Source organism: Narcine bancroftii, chromosome 4 (assembly GCF_036971445.1).
Source record: "Narcine bancroftii isolate sNarBan1 chromosome 4, sNarBan1.hap1, whole genome shotgun sequence".
NCBI classification, from domain to species: Eukaryota; Metazoa; Chordata; class Chondrichthyes; order Torpediniformes; family Narcinidae; genus Narcine; species Narcine bancroftii.
In genome coordinates this window covers 202,774,538-202,798,912 of record NC_091472.1, presented here as the reverse complement: position 1 = coordinate 202,798,912, position 24,375 = coordinate 202,774,538, and the positions used below count along the sequence as shown (strand labels likewise).

At 45.2% G+C, this 24,375-nt stretch overlaps 1 long non-coding RNA gene across 1 annotated transcript in view; it reads right to left on the bottom strand.

The window, feature by feature from the left end:
• Positions 1–8,613: 8,613 nt before the first annotated feature.
• Positions 8,614–24,375, bottom strand: part of LOC138761476 (uncharacterized) — an 81,612-nt gene continuing 65,850 nt past the window's right edge. The window contains exon 4 of the long non-coding RNA XR_011356342.1: positions 8,614–8,794. This is a non-coding gene — a long non-coding RNA (uncharacterized lncRNA). The remainder of the gene's footprint in view (positions 8,795–24,375) is intronic.

Here is a 24,375-nt window from a genome sequence, read left to right as displayed (position 1 = left end):
CAAGCCCCTCCCCTTGGCCTACTGCACATGCACACCAGGTAGGCGTTGGGAGCTCTGGTGTAGGCTGAGGGGAGGGTTCAGAGTCAGGTGTTGGGAGCTCCAGTGTAAGTCAAGGGGAAGGATCAGAGTCAGGTGTCAGGAACTCTGGTGTAGGCTAAGGGGAGAGTTCAGAGTCAGGTGTAGGGAGCTCCAGTGTAGGCCAAAGGGAAGGTTCAGAGTCAAGCGTCGGGAGCACCAGTTTAGACTGAGGGGAGGGTTCAGAGTCAGGCATCGGGAGCTCTGGTGTAGGGTTCGGGTTCGGAGAAGGCCACTCTGGTGTAGGCCATGGGGAGGGTTCAGAGTCGGGCATTGGGAGCTCCTGTGTAGGCCGAGGGGAAAGTTCGGAGACGGACACGGTGTAGGCCGAAGAGAGGATTTGGAGTCAGGACTCGGGCATTGGGAGCTCCGGTATAGGCTGAGAGATTCAGCAGCACCTACTTTTGAACTGTGAGACCAAGGCATCTGCAGCAGATGGGATGGTCTCAGCACAGTTCAAAAATATGTGGTGCAGGAGGGCTGTGGGGTGGGGACGCTGCCAGGCTGAAAAGGCAGGGGAGCAGTTGCTCCTTCCCCCCCCCCCCACCCCCAGCTGTGAATCAGGCCTCCAACCGGGCGGATGAACCCCAGTCAGAATCGCCCGCCATTTTACAGTGGACGCAGTAAACACAGAATGGGACAGAACATCTGCCTCCATCTTCACCCACAGCAGAAGCACCCACTCTTGAATGCAGCTGTGGCCCAATTCCGATGGCACAGCTGTAGTCACCTTGATCCGGGCCCGAGTTGTTGATATGTAACAGTCTCCACAACTATCATGACTATGGCGTTTATTCTCAAGGCAATAGTTGCTACTAATCTCTATTCGCGACATTGGCTGCACAATGTTACCGCCCACGGACCCTCCAACATCTACACTCATTGGCTGTATGTCATGCCCTCCGCGTGGATCCAGCTTCATTGGCCTGTTGGGCGATCAATCAAATCATGGACAGACCCCCCTAGGCTTCAGCCTAATGGGCAATCCGCCACTGATTAGCAAGAGCATGGGCAAGATGGAGCAAGCAAAGACACAGCCAATGCATGTGTGATTCTGAATCCAGCAAATTCAAATTCATACACATCCACATCACTGCAAGTTATTGTGATAGTACAGATCTATCACCAATGTACATAGTGTATATAGTTACTGTATCTAGACTGTGCTTACAGCGATTGGGTGAGAGCTAAGCCACACCTATTGTCTGGGCCTTAAAGGGTGTGTCCCTAGCCAGGTCGGATCATTCCGGACTGGTCGGCCACCTGTGAAGAGCTCCTGTCTTTTGCTAATAAAAGCCTTGGTTTGGATCAACAAGTCTTTGATTCTTTCAACGAGCTCTACAATTTTATTAGCAAAAGACAGGAGCTCTTCACAGGTGGCCGACCAGTCCGGAATGATCCGACCTGGCTAGGGACACAACCCTTTAAGGCCCAGATAATAGGTGTGGCTTAGCTCTCAGCCAATCGCTGTAAACACAGTCTAGATACAGTAACTATATACATTGGTGATAGATCTGTACTATCACAGTTATCAAACAAAGAACTGGTAGATAAATAGGTGTTTGGACAGATGATCTCCATTCTACAAAGGGTTGAATGAGGAACAATTTGCCTGAAGTACAATGGTGTAGAGGGTGCACAGCGCAGAATCACAAACCGCCACCATCAGTTCACAGACTTAACTGACACATTGTGGGCTAGCAGTGCTGTATGCCAAAGTACAGCGAGTGGATCAGATGAAGCCCCTGCCTAAAGGGGCGGGGGCCTAATGGCTCATAGCTTTAACCTGCTCGTTCTGTGGACCAGCAGCTGTTCACTAACAGCTCATTAACCGGCAGGGAATAAAAGGTCTGTGTATGTCTGCAATGAAACAGTCTTGAGTTGACTACCTTTGTGTGTGTTTGCCTTTATTTAGTAGCATCCACCGTAGTAGCCACTACAATGGAATAGTTTAAACTAGAAATGAACAGAGCATGTCTAAAGGTTTCAGCAGCAAACGAGCTCAACAGAAGCAGAGTTGAGAGGTTTTAGTGATGGCATGGAGACATCTTCTGAAGCTGTCTGGGATGTCCTGAGATCATGAAATGCGATATATAGAGATCATTTTACTTTATATAAGCCACAAATAGATTTCAGCCCATACTTGTCTCGAGTGTCTGTTGCATTATTTATAATCCATCTGAACAAGACAGACCAAAAGACTCATGTTTCACCAAGGAGTTAATATTCTTGTTGCTTTCTCACCCCATCCCACCCTCTGCACACCCATCATCTAATATGTTGTTGAAAGGTTATCTCTCTATCACCATCTGGCATAACATTTTAGAGCAACAGAGTGTTGATAACTCAAAAGTAGGATTCCACATTATAAACAATTTCTAATTAATCTCCACTTACACTTTAGATAAGAAAGCAATGCATTGTACACCTGACAACAAGGGAGGTGGTACATTTCTAGAGATGTTAAAAGTTACATGATTACAAATGCACTAATCTCGTTGACAGTGCTCAGATGGCTTCTTTGGGAACTGTGAACATGTTTAATACTTTACTGCCCTCTAAGGGTAAGTACTGTAAATAACGAGTAAAAGCACAGAAATGGTGGGGGAACTCAGTACGTCTCACACCATCCACTCAGGTCAAGATATATAACAGACATTTCTGGCCTGAGTCTTTCTTCAAGCTGCAAGTATGTTGTATATCTTTACCCCCTATGGACGCTGCAAGATCTGCTGAGTTCCTCCAGCATTTATGTGTTTTTACTACAATCACAGCATCTGTGGACTTGCTGGTTTCACTCTACTGTAAATTATTGGGTGAGAAATTATTGGCAAGAGTCTCTTCACCTATAGTTCTGATCAGAACAGCTGGCATTCAGCTATCTAACTTTCAGCATGTTTTGGACTATCAAACGTGCACTGTCAACTGCAGATGTCCGAGATTTACGGAATGGCCAATTTTGTAGCATCTGGCACTGTGACATCCAGCAATAAGGCCCAGGTTTGCTAAAATTTCTTAGCATTAAATATAGGCCAAATCAGAGCCGATGTAGGATCAGAAACCCCATTAACTTCAAAGATGATTATTCACCTGCAGACTTTGGAACAACAGGGAAGGTGAGTTTTGTTTTAATTATTTTACTTTAGTTTGAATTTATTGGTTTCATTTTTTGATTTATTGTATTTTTTAACAAATAATTTATTTCATTTTAATACTTTACAGGTTGGAATGTCAGAGGCATTGGAAAAATGTTTAAATCCTTGATAGTTTTCACTGAAGGTAAAGTTCTTTAGTGATCTGAATCATTGTTCAGAACATTGTGTGAAGAGGATGCACAAAATCATCGAGGACCCCTTCAGCTTGCACACAGCATCTTTCACTTTCTTCCATCGGGGAAGAGATACAGGAGTATCAGAGCCAGCACCATTAGGCCAAGGAACTGTTTCTTCCTGTGGGCAGTGAGAACGCTGATCAACCCAAGGAACTGGTCACACTCACCCTCCGAGATCCTCTTATTTAGGATACAAAATCTATTTATTTATTTATGAATACTGTTCCTGTTTGAGTCACCTAACTACAGGAAAGGTATCATTAAGTTGGTAAAAGTGCAGAGAAGATTTACTAAGATGTTGCCCAGACTTCAGGGACTAAGTTACAGGGAAGTTAAACAGGTTAGGACTTTATTCCCTGGAGTGTAGAAGAATGAGGGGAGATTTGATAGAGGTATTTAAAATTATGAGGGGATAGAGTAAATGTAGATAGACTTTTTCCACTGATGCCAGGTGAGATACAAACCAGAGGACATGGGTTAAGTGTGAAAGGGGAAATGTTTAGGAGGAACTTACTCACACAGAGAGTAGTGGGGGTGTGGAATGAGCTGCCAGATGAAGTGGTAAAAACAGGCTCAATTTTTACACTAAAGAGGAATTTGGACAGGTATATAGATGAGAGAGGTATAGAGGGCTGGGTATAAGTCAGTTGGATTAGGCAAAAATATGGTTCGGCACAGACTAGAGGGACCAAGATGGCTTGTTTCTGTGATGTAATTATTCTATGGTTCTATATATATTATTTGTCTGTATGTGTGTTATTTATGTCTGGTTGCATGTCTGCATATTTTGCATTGAGGATCAAAGAATACTGTTTAGTCATGTTGTACTTGTGCAATCAGATGACAATAACTTGATTTTGTTTCAAGCTGATCTGATAGTTAAATAGTAATCATCTTCATTTACTGATCTGAAGAGAAAAAACTTTCGTTTCTATCTCTTTTATAGATTAAAGAGGAGGAAGTGCTTGCTGTCTTAATGTGGTAAATTGGATCATCAAATTTGCAGATTACACCAAGGTTGGAGGTGGCGTGGACAGTGAAGAATGTTTTCAAAACTTGCAGAGGGATCTGGACCAGCTGAGAAAATGGGCTGGAAAATGGCAGATAGAATATAATGCAGACAAATGTGAGGTGTTGCATTTTGGAAGAACAAACCAAGAAAGGGCACACATGGTAAATGGTAGGGCACTGAGGAGTGTGGTAGAACAGAGGGATCGAGAATACAGATACATAATTCCCTGAAAGTGGTGTCACAGGTAGATAGAGCTGTAAAGAGAGCTTTTGGCATATTGGCCTTCATAAATCAAAATACTGAGTACATGAGTTGGGATCTCACATTAAAGTTTTATAAGACACTGGTGAGGCCATATTTGCAGTATTATGTGCAGTTTTGTCACCTAACTACAGGAAAGATATCTATCAGATAGAAAGAGTGCAGAGAAGATTTACTAGGATGCTACCAGGACTTCAGGAATTACAGGGAAAGGCAAAAAAAAAAATAGTTAGGACTTTATTCCCTGGAATGGAGAAGAATGAGGGGAGATTTGATAGAGATATTGAAAATTAGAGTAAATGTAAATAGGCTTTTTCCACTGAGGGTAGGTGAGATACAAACCAGAGGACATGGGTTAAGGATGAAAGGGAGAACATGAGGGGAGAAGTTTTTCCACACAGAGATGATGGGAGTGTTTAATGAGCTTCCAGCTAAAGTGGTGAATATGGGCTCAATTTTAACATTTAAGAGGTATTTGGACAAGTACATGGATGGGAGAGGCATGGAGGGCTATAGACTGGGTGCAGGTCAATGGGACTAATTTAGACCAGCACAGTAACAGGCCATTTCAGGCCACGAGTCCTTCCTGCCCAACCTACACCCCTGGCACATTTTGAACAGTGTGAGGAAACCAGAGCCCCCAGAGAAAACCCACACAGACACAGAGATTGGCACAGTCTAGAAGGGCCGAAGAGGCCTGTTTCTGTGCTGTAATGTGGAATCTAGCTTTGAGTTGGAGTGATTTTTTTTCTGTTCTGGTCTACAAGCATTGTTTCTGACCATATATCAGGGAGGCACAACAGTGACTGTATTTCCAGAGGACTGGAGAATCGTGAATGTCACTCCGCTGTATAAGAAGGGAAGGAGGTAGTAAAAAAGAAACTATAGACCTATTAGTCTGATATACTTCAATTTTTTGAGGAGGTAACAAACAGGATAGACAGGAGAGAAGCAGTGGATGTTGTGTACTTGGACTTTCAAAAGGCCTTTGACAAGGTGCCGCCCACGAGGCTGCTCAACAAGACGAGAGCTCATGGAATTACAGCAAGTATTCTAGCAGGCATAGACCATTGGTTAATAGGCAGGAAACAGAGAATGGGAATAAGGAGATCCTATTCGGGTTCCCTGCCTATTACTAATAGTGTTCTGCAGGTGTTGGGGCTGCTTCTTTTTATGTTGTATATAAACGATTTGGATAATGGAATAGATGGCTTTGTCTAAATTTGTGAATGATACCAAAATAGATGGTAGAGCTGAGGTCACAGAAAGGCTGGAGAGAGACTTGGATAGATTAGGAGAACGGGCAAAGAGATGTCCGATGAAATACAATGTTGGGAAGTGGACAGTCATGCACTTTGGTAGAAGAAATAGACTATTATTTACATGGGGAGAAAATTAAAAATTCGGAGGTGCAAAGGGACTTGTGAGTCCTCATACAGGATACCCTAAAGGTTGATCTCTAGTTTGAGTTGGTAGTGAAGAAGGCGAATACAGTGTTGACATTCATTTCTAGAGGGAAAGCATCCAAGAGCAGGGATAGAATGTTGAGACTCTATAGGTTGCTAGTGAGACCTCACTTGAAGTGCAATTTGGGCACCTTATTTGATAAAGGATGTGATAGCATTGGAGAGGGTTCAGAGAAAATTTACTAGATGATATCAGGAATGAAAGGGTTAGCACATGAGGAACATTTGTCGGCTCTTGGACTGTACTCGTTGGAGTTCAAAAGGATGAGGGGGGACCTCAGAGTCATTTCAAATGCTGAAAAGCCTGGACAGAGTAGATGTGATAAAGTTGTTTCCCATGGTAGAGGAGTTTAGGATAAGAGGTCACAATTTCAGGATAAAAGGGTGTTAATTTAAAACAGAAATGCGGAGAAATTTCTTTAGCCAGAGGGTCGTGAGTCCGTAGAACTTGTTGTACAGGCAGCAGTGGAAATGAGGTTGTTGGGAGTATTTAAGGCTGAAATTGACAGGTATTTGATTAATCAGGGCACCAAGGGTTACAGGAAGAATGCTGAGGAGTGGGGTGGAGTGATAAAAATGACAGAGCAGACCTGACGTGTTGATGGCCTACACCTGCTCTTGTGAAGCAGTCAAGGCTACTGGCTACCAGCCACCAACTTGTCAACCATCTAGAACACACATGTCAAACTCTGGCCCACAGGCCAAATTTGGCCTGCGATATAATTATATTTGGCCCGCAAGATCATATCAAAGATGTATTAGAGGTGGCCCGCTGGCCGCCGCGCCAGTGTAGCGCATGCACAGTAACCACTGTGTCCCAGGGTGAGAGAGAGAGAGAAAAATCCTGGTCCTTGAAAAGTAGTGGTGGGTGGTTTTATAAACACGCTGTCATGTCCCCCCGCCCACCCCCCCCCACCGCAGCGCGGCCTGGCCGGTGTCAGGGGAAGCCAAGGCCGCTTCCCAGCGCCCGGAACCCCAGTGGCACAGCGTTTCTTGGAGCTGCAGATGGAGTCGGGACGCCGGAGGGAAGATTGGGGCTCCCCGCCGGGCGATGGGGGCGTCGGCCGCAGGCCGCCCTGCGCCTTCCCACCAGACCAGCGGCGGGTGCCCGGAGTACACGTGGAGAGCGAGGCTGGTCGGGCAGGTAGGGTGGAACCCCCCGCCAATCTCGGGAGTGGTGTGGGCTGGATCGGGATTAGCTGCGCTCACCTGCTCCTCCACCACTGACCGGGATCCCAGCGTGGTCCTGAGCGCGGAGACTGCCCTGGAAAGGTCCTGGGACACCGGCACGGAAAGAAGAGCAGGGTCCGTAGAACATTACAGATCAGAAACAGGCCCTTCGGCCCTTTGACTCTACCTCGTGAAAACCCAACACTGGAGAAACTCAGTGGGTTAAACTGTATTCTTTATCCAGCAGAGAGGTACCTGACAATGTTTGGCCCTTGATCCCCCTCATCAATGTATGAGCGAAAGTCTGTGGTTCTCGTAAAAACACCAGAAGGGAGAAACTCAGCAGGTCAAAGGGGGTCCGGGAGAAACTCAGCAGGTCAAAGGGGGATCCGGGAGAAACTCAGCAGGTCAAAGGGGGGTCCGAGAGAAACTCACCAGGTCAAGAGGGAGGGGTCCGGGAGAAACTCAGAAGGTCAAGGGGAAGGGGTCCGGGAGAAACTCAGCAGGTCAAGGGGGGTCCAGGAGAAACTCAGCAGGTCAAGGGAGGTCCGGGAGAAACTCAGCAGGTCAAGGGGGGTCCTGGAGAAACTCAGCAGGTCAACGGGGGTCCGGCAGAAACTCAGCAGGTCGAGGGGGGTCCGGGAGAAACTCAGCAGGTCAAGGCGGGTCCGGCAGAAACTCAGGGGGGGCCTGACCTCGCCAGGACCGTTGCCCACTCCCCCTCCCTGCCGCAGGCCGACCCGCGAGTCACAATGACGGGGCCGCAGATCCGCCGAGATGCCGCCCTGCAGCGAGAGCCGATGCCCCCGCACTGTTGTTGTCCAACCCGATCCCCCGCAAACCCCGCCCTCCCGCACACAGGCCTGAGTAAGTATTATGAACTTTAATCTCAGGATAAAACGATCTTCCAATAGTTTCATGTCACAGTGATAAATATATTCCTGGTTAAAAATGGTCCTGCACCTGGATACAAGCTCATTAGGCATAAAACTTGAAAAGTGTGTAAATCAAAGGATATCTGTACCAATGGAAAAAGGGCATGGCAAATAACCCTGCTAGAGTTCATGCCCACAATCAGTCACCCATTTGATTGTTTCAGGAATCATGTTATTCTCCCACATTCTCAATAGCCCTCAGATTTTACTATTCGACAGCACACTAGCAACATTTGACAAATCCTCTATAGAGAAATATTATTTATTGAATATTTTATTTCTCATTTGTTAATGCTTCTGGAAAGAGTTTATCCAAAACTATTATTAAACATTTATTTTAATAAGAAAAAGTTTAACGTTACATATGTTGAAAGAAGAGAAAACATGCAGATGTTGTTGAAAATTTTCAATAAATATTTAGTTCGGCCCTCGACTTAGTCTAAGTTTTTAATTTTGGCCCTCCGTGAATTTGAGTTTGACACCCTTGATCTAGAAGTTCTTTTGAGAGTGTCCTGGCCATCTGCATCACTGTGTGGCATGGTTGCTGCAGAGAAATGAATCAGAGGTCAATTCACAGTGTGAAGAGTGGCAGAGAGGATCACTGGAGTCTCCCTCCCACCCTGCACCCCCACCCCACAATCGAGGGCATGCAAATTCATTGAGGACCCTTTCCATCCTGCACACACCAACTTTCAGCTGCTCCTGTCGGTAAAGAGATACAGGAGTATCAGAGCCAGCACCAATGAGGAATTACCTCTTCCCACGGGCAGGGAGGATGCTGAACAACCAAAGGAACTGCTCATACTGACCATCCGAGACTCCCATATGAACAATATTTATTTTTTGTATGCACAAAGAACATCTACAGGAACACTGCCATCAGAGAGCACCAGCAATCATCAAGGATTCACACCACCCAGAACACGGTATCGGTGCCACAAGACTCTCACCACCAGGTTCAGGAACAGTTGCTACCCCTCCACCATCAGACTCAACAACAAACTCAATTAGGGACTCATTTAAGTCTCTTACTTGTACACCTTATTGTTTTTTTTTCTCTCCTCTCTGTATTGCACAATTGTTTATTTGTTTACATCCGTACATTATGTACAATTTTTTTTGGCACCACCAATAAATGGTAATTCTGTACTCTGACAATAAATCTGAAATCCAAAGACACCCATGTGACACTGGTAACACAAGGCACATGTAGCAGGGTATTCAAACCATAACTGATGACGAGACAACCTTGCAGGTCAGAGATAACAATGCCTCCCTTCCTGACATGTTAACTACCTTCTACAAAGAGATTAGAAGCATAGAACATAACAGTACAGAAAAAGGCCTCTTCAGCCCTTCTAGTCTATGCCAAACCATATTTTTTGCTTAATCCCACTGACCTGCACCCATTCCATGGCCCTCCATCCCTCTCCCATCCATGTACCTGTCCAAATACTTAAATGTTAAAATTGATCCTTCTTTCTCCACTTCAGCTTGAAGTTCATTCCACACTCCCATGACTCTCTGTATGAAGAAGTTCCCCCTAATGTTCCCCCTAAACTTCTCCCCTTTCACCCTGAACCCATGTCCTCTTGTTTGTATTTCATCTAACCTCAGTTTACTCTGTACCCTTTGTAATTGTAAAAATCAAATCTCCCCTTATTCTTCTACACGCCAGGCAGGAAATAAAGTCCTAGCCTTCCCTTGTAACTCAGTTGCCAAATTCCAGGCAACATCCTAGTAAATCTTCTCTGCACTCTTTCTATCTTATTGATATTGTTACAAGCCCAGAGGACTCCAAAACCCAGCAAAAATAGAAATTCATCAAGACAATGGTTACTTAAACAAAAGTTGCTTTTAATTTTCTTTAAACATAAAAACAGGATCAAACTTTAACTTATTACTATTAACTTAACCCCCTTCTAATTCTAAGCACATGTGTATGTAATGTGTACATGTTCAGGAAAGTTCTTTGCTTTAGTAGTCCAAGCATTCATTTCTCCAAGTTCACAAGTATCAGGCAATTCTTATACTGTGCACAGAATTTAACATTTATGAATTTTCAGCAGGCTTTGGTGCTTAAAGGTGAATGGTGACCGCTCAGGAAGGTTCTTGTTGGTTTTAGAGAGAGATTTGTTGCTCGTTGATCACACTCAAACTGATTTCCTCCAATCAGTCACTTCAGTCTCTTGCTGAAGAAACTTTCCCCATCATGGGTTTTCCAAATGATAACCTCTTCTTCCAGGTCATGACATACTTCTTATTGTTTCCCTTATTTCAGGAGTAACACTCTAGCCAGCCATTTCCTCTTGTAAGGACTACAAGGGTTTTGAACGGGCTGAACTCAGAACTCACAACCCATCTTCAAAATGGGGTTTTCAACAAGCTGCCAGCTTGCCATGTTGCAGCTTCAAAAGCTACTTCAGAACTCACTTCTCTCCCTCTCTCTAAGAGAAATCCTGTTTGTTCTTTCCTTTCTCTCTGCTTGTAAAAACCAGAACTTTTTGGAGGGCTCCAAACCCAATCCTTGAAAGATCTTATCAGCTTCTGCCTGTAGATTGTTCCATTTACACTTACTTCTGAAGTTCCTTCCAAAGCAGTTCCATTGTCTTTTTCAAAGCCACTGTAGCCTGAATGTCTGGCTTCAGCAAAGCTCTTGCATTTTAAATGAGATGTGAACTGTACGTATCTGTTTGTGAAGTGACCTACACTAAAACCCCCACAATCTATCTCTTTTAAAGACATTTATATATAATATAAAATATAACCCATAACAATATCTTTCCTGTAGTTTGGTGACCAAAACTGCACACAATATTCCAAATTTGGCCTCACCAATGTCTTGTACAATTTTACCATAACATCCTGTTATATATTAAAGATGCCCATGACTATTTTATTGCTAGGAGCATTAATACTGTAATGGCCATATCACACTGATAAGCGGGGCATGCGCACAGACATATTAATGTATTGTTCTGCGCAGCAGAAAACATGGTGTAATTAAACCAAGTAAGTTAGATGTATATCGCATCTCCCAAGTGCTTTATTGTGTCCTTTCACTTAAAAAGGGGAAACAACATAGTGGCAGCATGGCTGATGTCGAAAACTAAGTCATACTGGTGGTTTTAAATCTCCACAAACGCTTGAAAATTGCTTAAAGAAAAAATAAATCATTACTTGATCAGAGCAGAAAGAAATGGCTACCACCATAGCAGCAGCATTGCAGCTGGTCTTGGACTGGAAGCCAATGACATTGTAGAAACCTTCAAGAACTTTTGGCAGAAGTGCAACTTGGCATTCAAAAACTTCCTCAAAGGGACCACACAGGAGGAAAAGGTTAGTTATATCCTCCTCTGGATGGGGCACAAAGACAGCTGGGAGCTTGCTGAGACGGAAAGGGATGATTCAGAGAATATATTTGAGAAATTCTCTAACCTGGAACCTAGAGCTAACCACAGAATCAAACAATATGAATTCCAGAGCCCAATGAGACAGTGAATAATTTCCTCATTAGGTTGAAGAATGTTGCCACAAAATGTAAATTCAAGGAAATTGAAGAAAGCTAGTCGATCAACTGATCTGGAGAAGTGCTCATCCCAATGTACAAAAGGCTCTAATAGGGAAGGTGAGCTTAAAGCTAGCAGATTCAGCTAGGGTCTTTGAGGCCATCAGGAGACAAACATAATCCATCTTCGTATAGGCCAACACACAACACAGGTTGAAGGGTTGAAGCTGTAAAGCACACACCAAGAAAGCCACAAACCCCCAAGAGCTGTGGCAGGCTGCACCCCTTCGAAATGCCCCACATATGGTTCTAAATGCAGGACCGCTGGGAAAAGATGTGCAGGTCTGATACGAAGAAAACAAAAATGCCAATAAAGAAAGGATACAAGGAAAAAATACATTACGTAGATGGAAGTGACAATGGTGGCTCCGGCGCACTGACATGGAGACAATACACCTTCACAAGGTGTCAAAGAGTGAAAACAAAGAGAGAAATGAGTTGCATGGCTATGATCCAAGTAAAGAGAATAATCAGAAGCAGACAAACAACATTCAGCTTGAAAGTAAAGCTGGACACTGGATCGCAAAGCGACGTCCTTCCATTCAGACTCTACCATCAGATGTTTCCTGACAACTTAATGAACAGATACCCAAAGGAAGGCATACTAGAGGCTACAAACATCACACTCACAGCCTATGGTGGACCATAGTGGATGGTGGATCAAACAGCTAGGAAAAACTAAAATCAGAGGCTGTCATAAAGGAAAGAACATCACATGTACATTCTCCATGGGAGACGCTGACGGACCAGCAATTCTAGCTCTGAATAGCTGTCAGGAGTTAATCTCTGTAAACCATGATCCATGAGAAGAAAATGTCCAAGAGAATCAACAGCGACACCCTACTTGAGCACCGCCCTCCCGATCACAAACAAGGCCGAGCTCATTTACATGTACCCTGAATGCTACGATGACACAGTCGGGTACTTTGGAGACTTCCAGTACTACATCATCATAGACCCAGACTGTAAATCAGTAGCCCATGTTCCAAGGAAAGTGCTGATAGAGCTTAAAATAAAAGCTGGAACAAGAACTGAAGGAAATGGAGGACAAGCAAGTGGTAGCAAAAATAATGGAGCTGACTGACTGGGTAAATTCCATAGGGGTAAAGGAAAAACTGAATGGCCACCTGAGGATATGCCTGGACCCTAAAGACAAATCAAGCCATCTAGAAGGGTCACTACCCAACATCAACACTGGAAGACATCACACCAGAACCAACAGGGTCCAAAATCTTCGGCAAGTTAGATGCTAAGAATGGATATTGGAACGTGAAGCTGGATGATGAATCAACACTGTTCACAATGTTCAATACTCCATTTGGTCGTTACAAGTTCACGCGACTACCTTTTGGCCTCAAGGTGAGCTAGGACGTGTTTCAACAGAAGATCGATGAGACCTACAGGCATCACAGTCAACATCCAGGACTATGGTAGAGATGAAAAAACTCATCATCTTCACCTACACGAAGCCATGGAGAGAACAAGAGGGGCTGGCATCAAACTCAATGCAGACAAATGCATCATCAGGAGAAGGAGAACCAATTCTTCAGAAGGGTGTAGACACCTGATGGGGTCAAGCCAAGCCCAGAGAAGGTCACAGCCATTGCTGAGATGGAATACCCAAAGGACAAGAAGGAGCCAAGAAGTTTCCTTGGTTTGGTCCAGTACATGAGCTCCTTCATCTTATACACGTCAGACCACACAACCAACCTTAGAGAGCTGCTGAAATAAGATGGGGAGTTTCAGTGGTCACCATATCATAAGAAAAGTTTTGACCAGCTCAAAGATGTAAACTGCAAAGAATCAGAACTGAGCTATTATGACAGAAAAAAACAGTCAGACTACAAGTGGACACTTCTACCAGAGGCAGCATTGGTGCAGGAAGGAAAACCAACAACTTTCACATCTAAACCCCTGACAATAGCAGAGACCAGATGTGCCAATGTCAAGAGGGAGCTGTTGGCAGTCATGTACGGATGCAAAAAATGCAACAAATTCCTCTATGGGAGAGAGTTTGTGGTGGAGAGTAACCATCACCCGCTGGAACACATCCAGAAAATGAACATAAGTGCGACACGAGCTAGACTGGAGAGGCTCCTCCTCTGCCTCCAATGCTCCGACCTCACCTTGAATAACAAACCAGGGAAGGAAATGGTGCTTGCCAATGCCTTGTCACGCCTTTCCCCAAATGAAAAGTATGAGATGAAGGACTTGGGGATCAAGGTACATCACGTTGCCAGTGTGACCAGCTCTAAACTAAGCCAGATCAGGAAATAAACCATCAAGGTCGATGTGTTGCAGCTGCCTCCCAACAGGTGGTACAGGGGATGGCCAGAGAAGAGACAACAGGTGCAGCCAGCAATACGTCAGTATTGGTCTGTCGGAGATGACATATCACCGGAGAATGGTGTTCTGCTGGCAGGGTCACGACTGATAATACCCGAGGCATGCAGAAAGAAATTCTCCAGAAAATACATAAAGGCCACATGGGAATAGAGAAATGCAAAGAGAACGGTGTACTGGACAGGATAAAAAAGATGGTGGCTGCATGTCAGATATCTCAGAAGTACAGGAACATATAACAGAAGGAGGAGATGATTCCTGCTGAAATCCCCACCAGGCCACGGCACACAGTGGGAGCAGATCTGTTCACTAACAACCAAGAGTGGTATCTGATTATGGCCTGTTCCTACTCTAAGTTCCCATTCATCAGGAGAGTGAAGGACCTGAGAGCATCTCCCATCACTTCAGTGGTACGAGCACTCTTTGCAGAATAGGGGAGACCTGAGCAAGTGATACATGATAATAGGACCCAATTCACATCACATGAATTCAGAGAGCTGGCTGCAGAATATAGGTTCACTATCACAACATTATCCCCACACTACCCCAAGGGCCAAAGTTCATCGAAAGATGTGCAGACAGTCAAATGCACACTTACCAAGCATTGAGAGACAAAGGAAGGCCCTTACCTTGCTCTTCTGTCACTACGGGCAACATCTTTGAGGGCCGACATGAAATCCCCGGCAGTGATTTTGAATGGTAGGAAATACAAAACAACCCTGCCAAGCAAAATCCATCCTCCAAGCCATCAGGAGGAAACCAGAAGAAAGCTGGCTGACGTACAGGAGGGAGGACGTCAGTACTACAGTGGACATGCACAACCCTTACCAGAGCTCTTCAGAGGGCAGAATGCACATGTTTAAGAGTCAGTGGTGAAAACCTGGAGCCCGGCAAAGGTTGTCAGTAAAGCTGAGGTGCCTACGTTCCACATCTGGCAGACGGCTGAGACGAAACAGAGTCCACATCCTCCCGACACCTGATCTGGCAAAGCAGACAGCTGCAACACCAACAACGCAAGCAGCAACATGACCGAAAACACCAGCAACGTCTCCAACATCAATGACTAGTATGGCAACACGTGGCGAAACCACCGGAACATCAGCACAGCAAGCAGCAGATGAAACACAGCAAATAACACCACCACCTACACACGTACCAGCATCACAGAGTTTAACAGTCACAGCAAAATCTACAAAGCGGAGAAGCAACATCCCACTGCCAGAGCAATTTTGCTGAAAATATGTGAAAATAGAAAATCTAATTTTTATAGATAAAATGTTTAATAACTAAAATGTTTAATTCACATTTTAAATAAAGAGATAAAGAAGCATTAACTTTTATTTTGAGAAGGAAGGATGTTTCTATTAAAGATACCCATGACTATTTTATTGCTAGGAGCATGAATACTGTAATGGCCACATCACACTGATGAGTGGGGCATGCGCCCCATGGTATAATTAAACCAAGCAAGTTAGGTGTATATTGCATCTCCCGAGTGCTTTATTATATCTTCTCACTTACAAAGGGGACACAACACATCCCAGCTCCCTATACTCAATACTTTAATTTATGTAGGCCAATATGCCAAAAACTTTCTTTACAACCCTGCGACACCACTTTCAGGAAATTATGTACCTGTATTCCTGGATCCCTCTGTTCTACCACACTGCTCAGTGCCCTACCATTTACTGTATATGTGCTTTCTTGGTTTGTCCTTCCAAAATGCAACACCTCACACTTGTCTGCATTAAATTCCATCTGCCATTTTCTCGTCTATTTATTTTCAGCTGGTCCAGATCCCTCTGCAAGCTTTGAAAACCTTCCTCGCTGTCCACAACACCTCCAATTGCTGATCCATTTACCACATTATCATCCAGATCATTGACATAGACCACAAACAACAATGGTCCCAGCACCGATCACTGAGGTACACTGTCTGGCCTCCAGTCTGAGAAGCAATCATCCACTATCCCTCTTTGTCTCCTCCCAGTCAGCCAATTTCGAATCCATTTTACAACCTCTCCTCGTGTCTGAACCTTCTGAACTAACCTCCCATGTGGGACCTTGTCAAAGGCCATACTAAAGTTCATAGTCGACAACTTCCACAGCCTTTGCTTTGTCAACTTTCCTGGTAACCTCCTGGAAAAACTCTATATGATTGTTTAAACATAATCTACCACGCACAAAGCCATGTTGACTATCCCTCATCAGTCCATGGCTATCCAAATAATTGTATATCCAATCTCTTAGAAAACCTTCCAATAATTTACCGACTACTGACGTCAGGCTCACCAGAGTTACTTCTGAAGCCTTTTTTTAAACCCTGCAATCCTTTGGGATCATACCCGTAGTTAAGGACATTTTAAATATTTCTGCCAGAGCCCCTGTAATTTTTACACTATCCTCCCTCAAGGTCTGAGAGAATATTTAGATTGATGAGAAAAACAATGTGAGGTCAAAGAAAGCCTCGTCTCCCCTTGAAGAACAAGAGGAATAAAAGTCATTTATTGTCATCTGATTACACAAGTACAACCCAACAAAACTGCATTCTTGGTTCTCAGTGCAAAGCATGCAGACACACAACCAGATATAACTCACATACAGACAAACAATGCATATGGAGGACAAGTATTATATCTATAAAAATAAATAAATAAACATTCCTTTGAACAAATTCGATTCTTGGAGGGTTAGTGCGATCAGTTCCTTTGGTCATTCAGCATTCTCACTGCCCGTGGGAAGAAGCTGTTCCTCAGCCTGGTCATGCTGGCTCTGATAATCTAATTGGAGCGGCTGAAAGATGCTGCATGCAAGGTTAAGTGAACAAAGCAGCTGGTCCAGGTCACATACCTGGTCGGGTGCTGAAGGTCTGTGCAGCCAAGCTGACCATATCTTAAAGATAGTGTCCAAGAGTCTGACAGTAACTGGACTAAATGACCATCACCAGGTGGCACTCACCTCCACAATCATGAAGTGCTTTGAGTGATTGGTAATGGAACAGATCAAATTGCACCTTCTAGCGAAATTAGACTTGCACCATCCAAACTGGTCAACAAATGACGCTATTGCCTTCACACTCTACTTCATCCTGACCCACCTAGAGATGTCCCATACTCCAATTCATTGACTTCAGCTCGGAATCAGAGTGCAATGTTACGGAGTCCAGAGGACCCCAAAAACCAGCAGCAATAGATATTCACCACAACACAGGGTTACTTAAACAAAGTAGTTTTTAATTATATTTCAACAAGAAAACAATTGAACTTTAACTTATTACTTAACCTACCTAACTACTTAATTCCCCCCCCGCCCCCCCCAATACTAAGTGCAGGTGTGTGTAATGTATATTTAAGATTAGAAAAGTTCTTTGTATCAATCCAATCTCACTGGTTGTAGGCAATTCTTGTACTGTGCACAGAAGTTAGCATTAATAAAGTTCACCAGTCTTTCGTGCTCAACAGGCAAAAGGTTGCGACTCAGGAGGGTTCTTGCTGGTTTTCAGAGAGAAATTCCTCTTCCAGGACATCCACAATTGATTCCTTCTCAATCAGTCTTGCTGAAGAAACTTTCCCCCTTCAGGGTTCTCCAGATGATCCTCCTTCTGTCAGGTCACCTTTCAGACAGCCAGCCTTTTCCTTTGACCAGACAGTCTTTGTCCTTCTAGAACTGATTTCTGTCTTCTCTCTCTCTGCTTTCACACCCTCCCTCTCTAAACTGTTCTCCCTCTGCCTGCAAAGATCACATGCTTTCCCAGGCAAGTGTATGTTGATACTTTGTTGCTCCTCTGCAAAAAGCATTCTGCAAAAGTCCTGCAAAATTTCTGTGTTTTAAAATGTGTATGTGCAAACTGCTCGAGCACTTCCTCCAAGCCACCTCTAAATACTCTGTCACACCTTCCTCTTGAAAGGGAATTTTAACTCTTGAGTTAAAATTCAGTTATAATTAAACTGTTTTAAAATCACTAAAGAGCTAACAATGCACAATATATAACATGTTATAATTCAGTAATTCAATAATGGTATTTTTATACACGATCAATTTTAACATCTTGACAAACAATCAGCAATCACATTATTTACACCTCTGATATGGTTAATTTGCAGATCAGATTCTTGTAATATCAAACTCCAGTTTAACAATCTTCTGTTTTTATTCTTCATGTTATTCAAAAACACCAGAGGAGTGTGGTCAGTGAATATAACAATTGGTTCATGAGATGTACCAAGATACCCGTTAAAATTCTGCAGAGCAAATATGATAGCTAACAGTTCTTTTTCAATAGTGGAATAGTTCATTTGATGAACATTGAATTTTTTTGAAAAGTAGGCAACTGGATGGTCAATTTCATTATGTTTTTGTAATAAAACTGCACCTGTCCCTCTCTGGCATCAACTGCTACAGAAAATGATTGACAAAATCAGGAGATTTTAACACAGGGCAATGGCATAGCATCTTTAAATTTTCTAAAGCTGTCTGACAATCTTTAGTCCACACAAATTTATCCCATTTCTTCAAAAGATTGGTGAAAGAAAGAGCAACCTCAACAAAATTTCCTTTAATCTCCTGCCATTCCTAAAAACCTTCTCACTGCTTTCTTGCCATTGGGAGTAGGAAACCCTGAAATTGCATTCACCTTTACTTGAATAGGTGCAACTTGACCATGGCCAACTACATAACCCAAGTATGTAACAGTGGCATTTGCAAATTGACTCTTTGCTAAATTAACAATTAAGTTTTCTTTGGATAATCTTGCAAACAATTTGTCCAATTGCCTTAGATGTTTTTCTCGTGTGTCACTTTTTATAACCAAGTCATCAATATAAGCATCTGTATGTCTTAACCCTTGGATTACTGAATTAATCATCCTCTGGAATGTTTAGGGGCATTTTTTCATGCCAAAAGGTAACACATTATACTCGTATAAACCGGATGGAGGTACAAAAGCTGAAATATCCTTTCCTCTCTCAGTTAAAGGTACACACCAGTAACCCTTCAACAAATCCAACTTAGTAAGAAATTTAGCTTTGCCAATTTTATCAATACAGTCATCTATTCTTGGAATAGGATAAACTGTGGTGACGCACATTCTCATGGTGAACCGGCCCCGCGTGTATCGCCATGTGGCGGGGCAGCTATGGGAAGATGTTGTCATCAGGGGTTCTCCCTGACTCCAGCCTCCCTTCCAGCACACACCCTGGGCAGCGATTAAGACATCACCACACACGTGGTGGCTGAGCCCGCGCTGCCCTTCAAGGAGCGCACATTGAATTTGAAAAAATAGTTGTTAAGGACTTTTTGTATGATGACTGTGCTTTCTCCAGCTGCACAGAGCGCCACAGTGGTGACCCTGACAGGCCCAGACATCTTTCTGGACTCAATTAACGATGGACACAGCTGAGGTAAATGCTGTAGCCCTCAAGCTTCCCCCTTTCTGGTCCCATTGCGCACGAACGTGGTTTGGGCAGGTGGTGGAACAATTCTACCTGCACAACATCTCAGCCGACGCCATGAAGATCTACCACGTCGTGGGCGTGCTGGATCAGGAGATGGCGGCAAAGGTGGATGACCTCATACATCGACCACCAGCAGAGGGCAAATATACCGCAGTCTACACCTGGACGGATTAGGTGACCACAGCCCTTCAGCCCCAATGGATGAAATGCTGGCTCTGGTGGAAGATCACGAGCCGTGTTTCCTCTTCCAGCAGATTTTCCTGGAACAAATGCCAGACGATATCCAGCTACATTTGTCTGAAGAAGACTTCACTGACCCTCATAAAGTTGCAGCATGGGCAAATGCGGGAAGACGAGGTGGCCCTCAGCCAGGTTTCCAAACTGGGACCCCGTCAATCGCAGGCTGCCCCCAAGCACAAGCCAGAGAAAACCCAGTCAACATGGTGTAATTACCACCAGTGCTGGGGAGCGCAAGCCCATAAGTGCCGCCAACCCTTCAATTTTCAGGGAAATTACCAGGCCAGCCACTGTTGATGGCTGTGACGGTTGGTCACATCAACAGCCTCCTTCGTGTCACAGACAGATCCACAGACTCCCAGTTCCTGGTGGACACAGGCCGAGCTGAACGCCCTGCCCCCTACAGTGCTGGAGACTAATACCTGATCTCCCAGTCCAACCCTGCGGGCTGCCAACGGCTCCGCAATCAAGACCTATGGCACTGTAAAGTGCAGATACAGATCGGGGGAAAATAATTCACCTGGAGGTTCGTGCTAGCTTCAGTGGGCACCGCACTGTTGGGGGCTGACTTCCTGAGGGCTCACAGCCTGCTGGTGGTCGTGAGGGGCAGGAGGCTGCTCAACGCCCGCACTTTTCATTCAGTGCGACTGGGCATGGCGGATGACGACAGGCCCAGAATTGCCACAGTAGCTGCCGCCAGGGACAAGTAAGCTGAGATTCTCAGCGAGTTTCCAGCCATCCTGGAGCCACGCTTCAACATCACTTTCCCGGACACGGAGTGTTTCACCACATCGCCACATGAGGCTCCCCGTTGCACACTAGAGCTAGACAGCTGTCACCAGAAAAAATGAATCAGGTGAATGAGGATTTCTCCAGGCTCCAGGAGTTGGGTATCGTCCGGTGGTTAGACAGTGCTTGGGTGAGGCCTCTACACATGGTTCCAAAATCATCCAGTGGATGGAGGCCCTGCGGAGACTACAGGCGGTTAAACGATGTCACATCTCCAGACAGGTACCCGGTCCCCCATATCCAGGTCTTCACGGCCAACCTCAACGGCACACAGTTCTTTTCTAAGGTTGACTTAATGCGGGGATACCACCAGATCCAAGTTCACCCCGACAACATTGGAACAACCGCTATTATCACCCCTTTCGACCTATTCAATTTCCTCCGGATGCTGCTCAGATTAAAGAATGCAACCCAGACGTTCCAGTGCCTCATGGATGCGGTGGGTAGGAATTTGGACTTTGTCTTTATCTACCTGGATGACATTCTGGTCGCCAACCACAGCCGTGAAGAGCACAAGGCCCATCGCCATACCCTGTTCGCCCGGCTGGCAGAGTTCGGCCTCACGGTCAACAAGGCCAAATGCCAGTTCGGGAAACAAACATTGCAGTTCCTGGAGCACACCATCTCAGCATCTGGGTTAGCTCCAGCACTAGAGAAAGTGGCAGCCATCCAGCGTTTTCCCAAACCCTGCACCCTTAAAGGCCTACAAGAATTTGTGGGGATGGTAAATTTCTACCATAGATTCATCCCCAGTGCCGCCTGTTCTATGCGCCCTCTATTCACGCTGATCACGGCAAAGGAGAAAACCCTAGCCTGGTCAGAGGAGGTGGACAAGGCCTTCACAGTGACAAAACAGGCCCTCACAGGGGCGACATTATTGGTACACCCATGCCTGGAAGCACACACGGCGCTTTCGGTAGATGCTTCAGGTACGGCAGTCGGGGGCATATTGGAACAGTGGCTGGATGGGCAATGGTGCCCACTGGCCTTTTTCAGTAAGCAGTTGCAGTCGCCAGAGCTTAAATACAGCGCGTTCGACCAGGAGCTCCTGGCGCTGTACCTGGCCATCCGCCACTTTCGTTATTTCTTGGAGGGCAGAACATTCAGTCTTCATTGATCAAAAGCCCCTCACCCAAGCACTGGCTATGGCCAAGGACCCATGGTCCTCCAGGCAGCAACGGCACCTTTCCTATGTATCCAAATATACCACGGACATCGGCACAGGGTGGGCAAAGACAATGTGGTCACAGACCCGCTCTCCCGCCCGGCCATCAACACGTTAGCTCCTGGCCTTGATTACGCACAACTGGCACAGGCCCAACAGCACGACGCCGAAACACAAGCCCTGCGACCACTATTCGGGTCTGCACCTTGAGGATATCTGGCTACCCAACTCCCCTCAGGTACTGCTCTGTGATACCTCCACTGGCCCACCACACCCAGTAGTTCCACAGGAGTGGAGGGTGAGGGTCATCAGCTCGATCCACGATCTTGCTCATCCTTCAATAAAGGCAACCATGAGGATGATGGGACAACGATTCGTCTGGCATGGGCTCAAAAAAGAGGTGGCGGAGTTGGCCCAGAAGTGCACTAGGTGTCAGGCTTCTAAAATTCACAGGCACACGCAGGCCCCTATCCAACATTTCAACTCGGCAACGGAGGTTCCAGCACATCCATGTGGATGTCGTGCGCCCCTTGCCGGTGTCCAAAGAGTTGGGCTACCTTTTTTTACGATAGTGGACAGAGCAACAAGATGGCCGGAAGCCATCCAGGTCCGTGAGGCATCGGGTCAGCCAGTGGATCACTCGTTTTGGCATGCAGGCGCACATCATGAGCGATAGATGTGCCAGTTACTTCCGCACTATGGACTCAGCTGGGGAAGCATTTAGGGGTAACACTCCACCACACCACAGCCTACCACCCACAGTCTAATGGGTTGGTGGAGAGGTAGGTTCCACCGACACTTAAAGTCTGTTCTAATGGCAAGACTTTCCAGCCCAGACTGAGTAGATAAGTTATCCTGGGTCCTCCTCGAGATCAGAACGGTGCCCAAGGAAGACCAGCAAGCCTCATTGGCGGAGATGGTATATGGCGTGCCACTCTCTCTACTAGGCAAATTTTTCGTCCCAGAGGCCGATGCGATGCCTAAAGAAGGTGAGCAGCTAGTGGACCTCCGCAAAAGACTGGGCAACCTAACCCCGCCACCCCATCACACCATGGCACCTGACCATCCCATAGACCCAAGGAACTTGATGCGGCATGGTTTCTATTTGTCTGGAGAGGACCACAGAGGGCCCTGTTGCAGCGCCCACACAAAGGGCCATATAAGGTTCTCCGGCAGTTGGGTGGGACTTTCATCCTGGATGTGGGGGGGGGGGGGGTGGGAAAGGAGGAACTTTTTACTGTGGACCGCTTCAAAGCCGCTCATTTGGACTTAACCCAGCTGGTGCTGATGGCTGTTCCCAAGTGCCTCGGCCTACCGCCAAAGCGGTGGGATGCGTAGCCGGTTCTGGGGAGTGTTGTGTGGTGGTGCCACATTCTCATGGTGAACCGGCCCCGCATCTATTGCCATGTGGCGGGGCAGCCATGGGAAGATGGCGTCGTCAGGGGTTCTCCCTGACTCCAGCCACTCTTCCAGCATACACCCTGGCTAGCGATTATGACATCACCACGCATGTGGTGGCTGAGCCCGCGCTGCCCTTAAAGGAGCGCATGCTGAATTTTAAAAAAAAGTCGTTAATGACCTTTGGTGTAGTGACTGTGCAGAGCGCCACAAAGCATCTGTTTTAGTTACTGAATTAACCTTCCTATAATCTGTACAGAACCTAAGGAGAACTCTAATCTGAGTTCAAAGGTCTAATAATGTCATTCCTCAACATATAATCCACCTCCTGATCCATGATTTTACTCTTCTGAATGTCTATTCTATATGGGTGCTGTTCTATGGGATTTGTTTCTCCAACATCTACATCATGGTAAATCTCTGATGTCTTTTTTGGAACATCAGGGAACAAATTTGTGTATTTCAAAAGTAATTCTTTCAACTGCATCTGCTCTTCTAACTTAAGATTACCTAACTTTTCTTCCAAATTTTCTGAGTTAGACAGGCGCTAAGGAACTATGGTTTCTTTAAGGTTACCCTCACAAGATTCTGTTTCCATAATTTTACGATCCACCACTTCCTCCACTCTGTCAACAGCCAACATCTTTGATACAGATTGTTCTCCACTACCTTTATTCTCATAATAAGGTTTCAACAACAATTCACCCTCCAAGTCATATCCACAAGCCATTTCTTTAGTCTCCTGTTCAGTTACTACTTTCTCCCTTAAGATAACAAGATCTGTATCTATTTCCTGTTGCTGAATTAACTCTTTCCTTGACAAAGAGAAATTCTTACTCTCACAATGACCCTGTTCTTTCAAAAGTATTTCAGAAGTACTGGGCAAATCTCTATTAACTGGATCTTCTTCAGCTGTCATCATTTTCTTAGTCACAGATCTAGTTACCACACATGCAGAATATATCTCACCATCCTCTCTAACCACATCCTTTCTAGGCCGATTTGTCAATCTTAAAACTGGCCCAACCTTATCCTCTGCCAAATCATTCCCCAACAAAAATGAGTCACCATGCATAGGTCATTTTGGAATTACTCCAACTACAACAGGTCCTTTGGCTAATTCTGAATTTAGCACAACCTTGTGACGCGATATTGACTCTACCTCACCTCCA